Here is an 8,146-nt window from a genome sequence, read left to right on the forward strand (position 1 = left end):
TTCCTTCAAGAGAGGGGGCATGCTACACTCATAATATTGGTATATATAAGGTTATGAATAGTCAACTTGTGGCTATCTTAATCCTTAATTAAGTCATATTTTCATTATTATATTATTATTTAGGTAGGTATGTCAGCCTAGGTGTTATGTAGGGTTGTTTCTATTGAATCTAAGCATAATTAGATATATATATAGGAGGTTATGAGTCTTATTTCAAGATCATATTGTCAAGTGTGTTCTCATTGGAGATATTTAGAGGTTTCCCCCTCGAAGTGGCCTATTACTCTTAGCTATTATCAAGTATTTATATAATATTTCATAATATTTCTTCTATTGTGCAAATTATTTCATTACAAGTTGCTTACACCAACATCTACATGTGAGTGTTAGCTACACTTCACTTCCCTTACCCAAAGAAACTAATTTTTATTTTTCTAGACACTAAGAATTATTTCTCTTAATTACTTTGAAGACATTTTGAACAAGGCCACAATTTTGACTCAGACAATAGCATTGGAAAAAGACACCAGAGAACTATTGGAGAAAAAAAATTGCAATCATGTCCTAGAAAGATTTCTCATTGTTAAAGAGGTATATTTTCTATTTCAACATCATAAATCCCAAAACAGAAAAGTCCCCAAAAAGATATGATAGAGAAAATAAAGTAATCCTTATCTCATGAAAGAAACTACTCTCTATTTCATCATTATTAATCCCAACCCAATTGTATTAAAATTTTCATGTTCTGCCCTAGTCATGACTATGGCTAAGCTCCCCATAATTGATGTTTCTGATCTTCAATTAGAGTTGGAAGAAAGTCATCTTGATCTTCAAAGGTTGTGTAATCATGTAAAAGAAACATCCCAATAATGGGGAGCTTTCTATATTGTCAATCATGGAGTGGAAGAGGAACTTCTAAATAGTCATCATTAGTGACAACTATGTATTAAACCAATAATTGTACATCAACTATAAATAATAAATTAATAACTATTATAACACCTATTAGAAATCTTTCAGACACTAAACCAGCTCACCTATTTTTTAATGTCTTTGTTTACCAAATGATTTATTTATATAACTCTTAGATAAAAAATAACAATCTCGAATAAAATAATTTTTTTCATGTTGGTCTTCTCCATAACATTAAAATATGATAGATTAACATATAAGTAATTAAACTATTATCGCAAGTTGTGCAATGACATCCTAAGAACATTAAGTTCCAAGTTAGCCGAGCTAGAAAATGTATTAATAAAACTTATCCTAGTCTCAGAAAATATCTCAACATTGATTTTTTTGGATGTGAAGCTTTGCTTAGTCTAAATTATTTCTTAGAGAGTGAAAAATCAAGGGATGCCACTGATAATACTCTGAAGAGCACACTGATTGGAGCTTGATTACAATTCTACATAATGACCAAGTGGATGGACTTGAAATGTGCTCCACAAAAGGTGAATGTTTCAGGGTAAAACCTCTAGCTTCATCATTCACTATTTTTATGGGTGACACTCTAAAGGTAATGTAATTCCATACTTATTTCTAGAGAAAATTTTAACATAAATGGTGACATTCTTTTTTAAGATAAATGGTGATATTCTTTATTTGTTTGTAGATATGGAGCAATGATAGATTTTGGAGTGCAAAGCACCATGTAGCTTATGAAGGGAGGGAGCCTCAACTTTCTGTGGCTCTCTTTTGGGATTTTCCTCAAGAAAAGGTGGCACTAGTTCAAGAGGAGCTCATAGATGATCACCATCCATGCCATTATAAATCATTTATTTTCAAGGACTACATAAAAGATAGATTGGAAGGAGCTCCTTTTAGTAATTATGAGTTTTTAAAAATTAGATAATTATTATTAATTATATGAATGGAATGTACAATTTTATTAGTTTTTTGTGTGTTTAACTATTAATAAATAGTATAATATATGTTTTTGGATTAATTCTTAGTATTTTAGTTTCAATTTGGTTGTATTTTTTTATTCATGATATTTGACATTATTTTCTTCATATGATACAAGACAAAAGAATGTGAATAGATTGTAGAACAAGATGAAAAATAAATAGAGAAATATTTAAAATGCATTAATAAATGATACCGTTTATAATGTTTGTATCTGGGTACAATTTTAAATATAAGTGTAAACAACTTTGTGTTCTCAAGAATATAGTTTAATAAGTAGAAGAAATTTACTTATTTGTTAGACACAATGAATTTATAGTATTTGCTACATGCACAAAATTTTTAAGTAGACTTAATTAGATGTATATGCTAAGTGTGATATTTTGGTGGATGTCTATATATAAATGAATCTCCAACCTAATAACGTCAATTTGCTAGCTTGCTTTGACTCTATGCCAACACTTTAAATCATTGATTCTTCTACTTTAGTGTTATATTATTTATTTCTTTAAGTTCAATTTAATTTTCATTCATGTATTATGTATTATAATAATTAAAGTTTATTTATATAATAATATAAAAGTATAAAAAATAAAAATAAAAAAATAAAATTAGTGATCTTAGAAATAATAGGCTCTAGCAATGGTGGATGACGCTAGGTGGGTAAACAATTTTAAAATTATCAATGGGCAAAATATGGATTTAGGGAAAAAGATAGAAGAAGACATTTGGCCAATTATTTCAATCAACATACCCACTAGGCATCATGCCAATGACATCATTCTACTCCACACACAAATACATCAAGGTATAATATCAATGGACCCAACTGGAAACCCTTCTATTCATATTAAAGGAACTTAAACAAGGACAACAAGGTCTTTGATATTTTTGTTTGAGGATAAGTAACCTGAAATAGATTATGGGTTAATGGATCACTTTTATTCTAATGCCTCCAAATATCTAAAATCATATAGGAATATAGATGTCCTCATGATATCTTAGGTGTTCATGAAGTACACAAAAAGGTTTATGGTGGTTTATTGATGGGCAAGCCAATACTTCCAACACAAAATGTTTTGCATGATGCTTATAAAATGTTAAATAATCTTAATGAAATTGACAACAAAGATGGGTCTTAAAAAAGAAATGTGCCTATGACCTATGCACTCACTTCTTTCAAACCCATAGGGAATATTTGTAGAGATCCTAGTGACCATCATAATGGGGCATTATGTGATATGAGAAAAATAGGCCTCCCTTATATTAAAAGGTCTTGCATGGTTTGCATGCTTCATACAAAAGCATTGTAGGTCTTAATGAAATTGGCCATGTAGATGGGTCTTTACAAGGAAATCTGTCTACGAGCTTTGTATTCAATGAACTATTGAATCCATAAGGGATATTTGTTTTACATTCCAATGTTCATCATAATGATGCATTTGGAGATACTGGAAAAAACAACACTACCTTTAATCCAAAGAATACAAAGGACTCACCGCCTAATAAGGAACAAAAGAATCCATGTATCTATAATTTTCTATATGGAAAGGAAAATCCAAGAAGAAAAGATCAAAGAGAAAGATGAAGGGGCATACAAGTTATGGAGGGAAGAAGATCAAGCTTACTCTTCAATGGAGATGCAAGAAGGATAAAAGAGAAGAAGTGCACCAAAAGGAGGTCCACCTTAAAAAATATTTGGGTTTAGATAGATAAAGGTCCATAGCATTAACATTCTCCTAGGATCAAGTATAGTAAAAAATTAATGACCACATTTAATAGTATACTTTTTGAATTATAGAAACAAATTTTAGACATTCTTAATCTTCAAAATATTTTATTTGAAGAATAGTTAGAGGTTTTGCTACTTTTAACATAGACCAACTTGTAGGAGTTATTTTAGTACTCTTTAAATTTAGATTAGAGAGAGATAATGTGTACAAAGTTAATTTTGGGTCTTGGAATGGCCTAATTAATGTATTTAAACATTGGTTTCCAATTTTAAATAAGACCAATTCCAAACTAGGTTTTCCCCTTTTTGGATTCAACTTAAATCAATTGTATTAAAATATTAAGAACTTCACCTGATAGAAATAAAGAAAAATCGATTAGGGATATTATTAAATTATGATATGAGATCCTTCCAAACCTATTAGATTTTATGTGCTCCTTGACAATTCCAACTCACATGGATATGAAATCTAAATTTGGAAAATGGCAACAAGATGTATTAATCAAATATCTATATAATGTGTGTGGTATATGCCATGACTTTTACCATAATACACAAGGGTGCACCCATAATGACTTTAGTCATAAATTTCATCAATCTCCTTTATCCAAAAGAAAAGTACAATCCAAAGTAGTTATAGAAAAACATAAATATTTCTTTTAAGTAGTTCATTGGAAGGTTGGGGATTCAAATTCTATCTACTCAAATCAAGAAGAGATGGAATAATAGATGGATATTAGTGAGGATCATAATGTAAATAAAGTGAAATTATACATTCAACGAGATATCCCATAATCTTGTAGTGGCATCCATATTGCTCAACAAAGCCATTAAGTAACCCCTTATTATAAGGAGAATGTTAATAAGGAGTAGGGAATCACACATGATAGAACTCATATTCTTATGCACACATATCAATAAGTAAGTAAATCTACCAAATACCTACAAAACACATAATGCACATAAGGTAAGTTCCTTGTAAATCTTGTCCCTTTTTCTAATTTTTATCATTATTTCCTAATAATATTAATAATTAGTGCATCAAATATTATTTTATGCTAGTCATGTTGGCATTTGTAGAATGTTGTAGCTATGGTTGCATAGATCTAGCTTGGAATTGAAAAAAATTATTTGCAAAAATAAGAAATAAAGAGTAAAATAAATGAAATTCTTGAAGAGAAAATATAGGTAAGACCCATGTGAAAACAATATGACCTTGGTCTTTCTTTGATGTAGAATCAAGTCAGACCTCTAATGCCACAAATGTTTGGTGCAATCCTTTACTTTTGGGCATAACCAGAATGTTGGCTTTCATTAAAAATAATTGTGTGACAATAAGAAAAAATGTTGAAAAGTCCATTATTTCACATTTTGATTTGTTTTACCTGCAATTAAAAGTACTCTTTTTTTCTAGCTCCCACTTTGATACCATATAATTTTTTCCATCACATCAAAAGAATGTGCTAGTGTTGGAGAGTGATCTCATCAAGGATATAGTCACTATGCCTACACCCACCACAACATGGAGCTAGATACAACCACATAGCATGTGGAATTTGTAGCTATGGATGCATATATCTGGCTAGGAATTGAAAAACTATACTTGTAGAAATAAAAATAGAGAAGAGAAAAAAGTTGAAAAAAGTAAAAATATATTGATCACACATAATTAAATGTGTAAATTAAAATGAATATATAAATAAGAGAGCCAAATTCATGCAATAAATGCATGAAATTCTTAAAGAGAAAGATGGAGTTAAAAACAATAATTCCTTCGTTAAATAAAGTTGCAATTGTAGTCTATTCTAAAAACCTCTATGAAGAAAAAGTTACTAATGGTTGTGTAGCATAAATCATTGACATAACATATAGTTTAGTTGTGTTAATGATACTATGATTAAAATCAAGAGTGATAGTGAAATAGTCACTCCCAAATCTCCAAAGATTCTAGAAATGAAAATATTGGTACGACCTAAAATTATCCCTAATCATAAACTTCAAGGAAACCAATAATCATATTCATCAGATAGTATGGAAAGGATGGTAGAAGAACTAATATATTCAGTGTCCTCATAGTTAATATACCAAATTACAAATGAAGTATGGAATGAAATAGACAATTTCAAACCTCTTAGAAGTGATATACAATATTTCCCTTTATCACCTACACATTACATGGTAGACTCTAATCAAGATGAAGATATGGAAAATGAGGATGAGAAAAATAACATGAACTATTGATAGATCTTATCATTATTGCAAACATTGTTCTCTCAGTTATCTTTATAAAATAATTTGAATTAGTAAAAACTATAAAGAAATTGGCATTGGGTTTCACTCCACTCTATGTGGAAAATTATCAATCACAAAACACTCAAGGATAAATTTATGCTCTCCTTGAATGAAATGTAGTTGATTTCATGGAAACTTGGAGACATGATGATGTAGTGAAAAACTAGATGAACCCCCAATGGAGGTGATCTTGTTTCCAACAATAACCACATGCAAAAACACAACACAAGATACAAGATCTGATACCAATCTTGAGTCTTTATTCATAAAATAATGAATTACATGAAATGTGCTAAGATGTGAGGCCTTCTCAATTACAACCAAATAAGAACAAAGTAATAGTTATATAAGATCCATCAAGATCCAACCAAATCCTAGCTAGTCAAAATCTATAACACAACAACAATCTGGTAGAAACACCAAGCAAGATCTAAACTTGTGCTCACAAGCCATCAAGAAATATCCTTGTTTCTCAAGCCATAACTACTAGCTTTTCTTACAAATTCACAACTCTATATCTTAAATCTAAATCTCTACACTCAAGAACACTAACTTAATCCTCTTACAACCCTACCCAAGCCCTCTTTAAATACTTATACAACCACAAGTTGACCTATTGTAAATGAAATCATCTAGAACCTTAATAGACCCAACATACCACAAGTTAGCTTACAAAAACCATTAGATACAACTAGAAAAAAAAAACCAAGACTAAAATAGGCCCACACACATCCCTACAATTGATCCACATCATAATCACACACTATATACATTAAAATGCACCAAGTTAGCCTAATCAAATTGCAAGAACACCATTTAGAAAACCTCATGACTGAGCATTAGAAAAATCACCAAGTGAGCCAAGAATCATCGAGAAAGTATGATGAATGAGGTCCCACAAGCATTGTTGAGATCCTTCAATTGTCAAGTTCCTTGATCAACACTACATCTAAAGAATGATTGAGCACCAAAAGCTTTAATGGGCTCCTTTAGTGGTTGAGTGCTTTAGTCAACATTGTAACTAGGAACTATCCCAATAATGACCAAGAAACATCCCTTCTTTGACTAGGTTCTCCAACTCCAAAGTCAAAACCATTGCAACATGCAAGATTGCAAACTACCCAAGGATGATCCTACATTAAACAACCCAAGTGCAAAAAAGATGTTCTTAGTAAATGGAATAATATCTTATGGTATTCAACACATAAACATTGAATTGGTTCTTTACATACATGTCCTCCAAGTCTTCAACTTGTACATTATTTACTCTATTCCACTTCCAATAATAATCAACAATTTTCTCTACTTCTTTACACATTTTCATAGTGTTCCACAAGTCTTTTTTCTATGCTAATCTCTAACCCTTTTAGAATCCTTTAGTTGAACTTGGTTGCCAAAAATTAGGCTCATTCTGCCAGGTTCTTCATTCTACAAAGGAGTCACTAAAAACTTCCTGCCACCTTTCTCAATTATAAAAACATCCTTGACACAATCATGTACCACTCTATAGTCATACTACTAAGGTCTACCAAGTAATATATGACAACTACTCATGTCCACAATATCACATAACACTTGATCAACATACTATCCAATCTAAAAATCAACAAGACATTGCTCCTTCACTTCCAAAGCATGTTCATCTTGTGACCAACCAATCCCATAAGGTGATGTAGGTGTATCCTAGGTTGCCTTGCTATCTTGCTCTTTTTTGGTTCATTCTATCTTGCTATCTTACTTTGCTAGTTCTGTCGAGTTCCAGTGTTGACCAAGTGGTCCTTCATGTACAAACTTAACCTGATCTTTGTTAATGATCGATTCCTTCTTTGACTAAGTTTGTCTATAATTTGTTCTTATTTTGAGCTGACATTTTTATTTAATTTGGATCATGAACTTAATGGTGGGAGATTTCTTGGGATGTGTGAAAATTTTTTTAAGGTCTATCTTTCTATTATTTAATGATCTAGAATCTTTTGTAAGACATTTTGGCAAGTATAAATAAAAGTGTTTAGGTTTAGGTTAGCAGAAAGTAGATGTTTCAAGAAAAGAAAATTTGAAGTTGGATTGTGGATCTTAAAGTTGTATTTTATATCTAGTCATAACCTAGAAGTCCTTATAGCTGGGCATGTATGCCAATAATTGGATAAATCAATAAAGTATTTACTATCTCTCTCTCCTTGGTGTTGTTCTCTGTGTTTTTTTCTTCCATTGTGC

General features: G+C 30.8%; 1 pseudogene; it reads left to right on the plus strand.

Moving 5' to 3' along the window:
* Positions 1-762: 762 nt before the first annotated feature.
* Positions 763-1,855, plus strand: LOC149551704 (C4-beta,C20-epoxidase-like; annotated as a pseudogene).
* The last annotated feature ends 6,291 nt before the right edge of the window (positions 1,856-8,146 follow it).

The sequence above is a fragment of the Cupressus sempervirens genome, chromosome 6 (genome assembly GCF_028749045.1).
Source record: "Cupressus sempervirens isolate cs-2001-9-10 chromosome 6, ASM2874904v1, whole genome shotgun sequence".
Taxonomy (NCBI): Eukaryota; Viridiplantae; Streptophyta; class Pinopsida; order Cupressales; family Cupressaceae; genus Cupressus; species Cupressus sempervirens.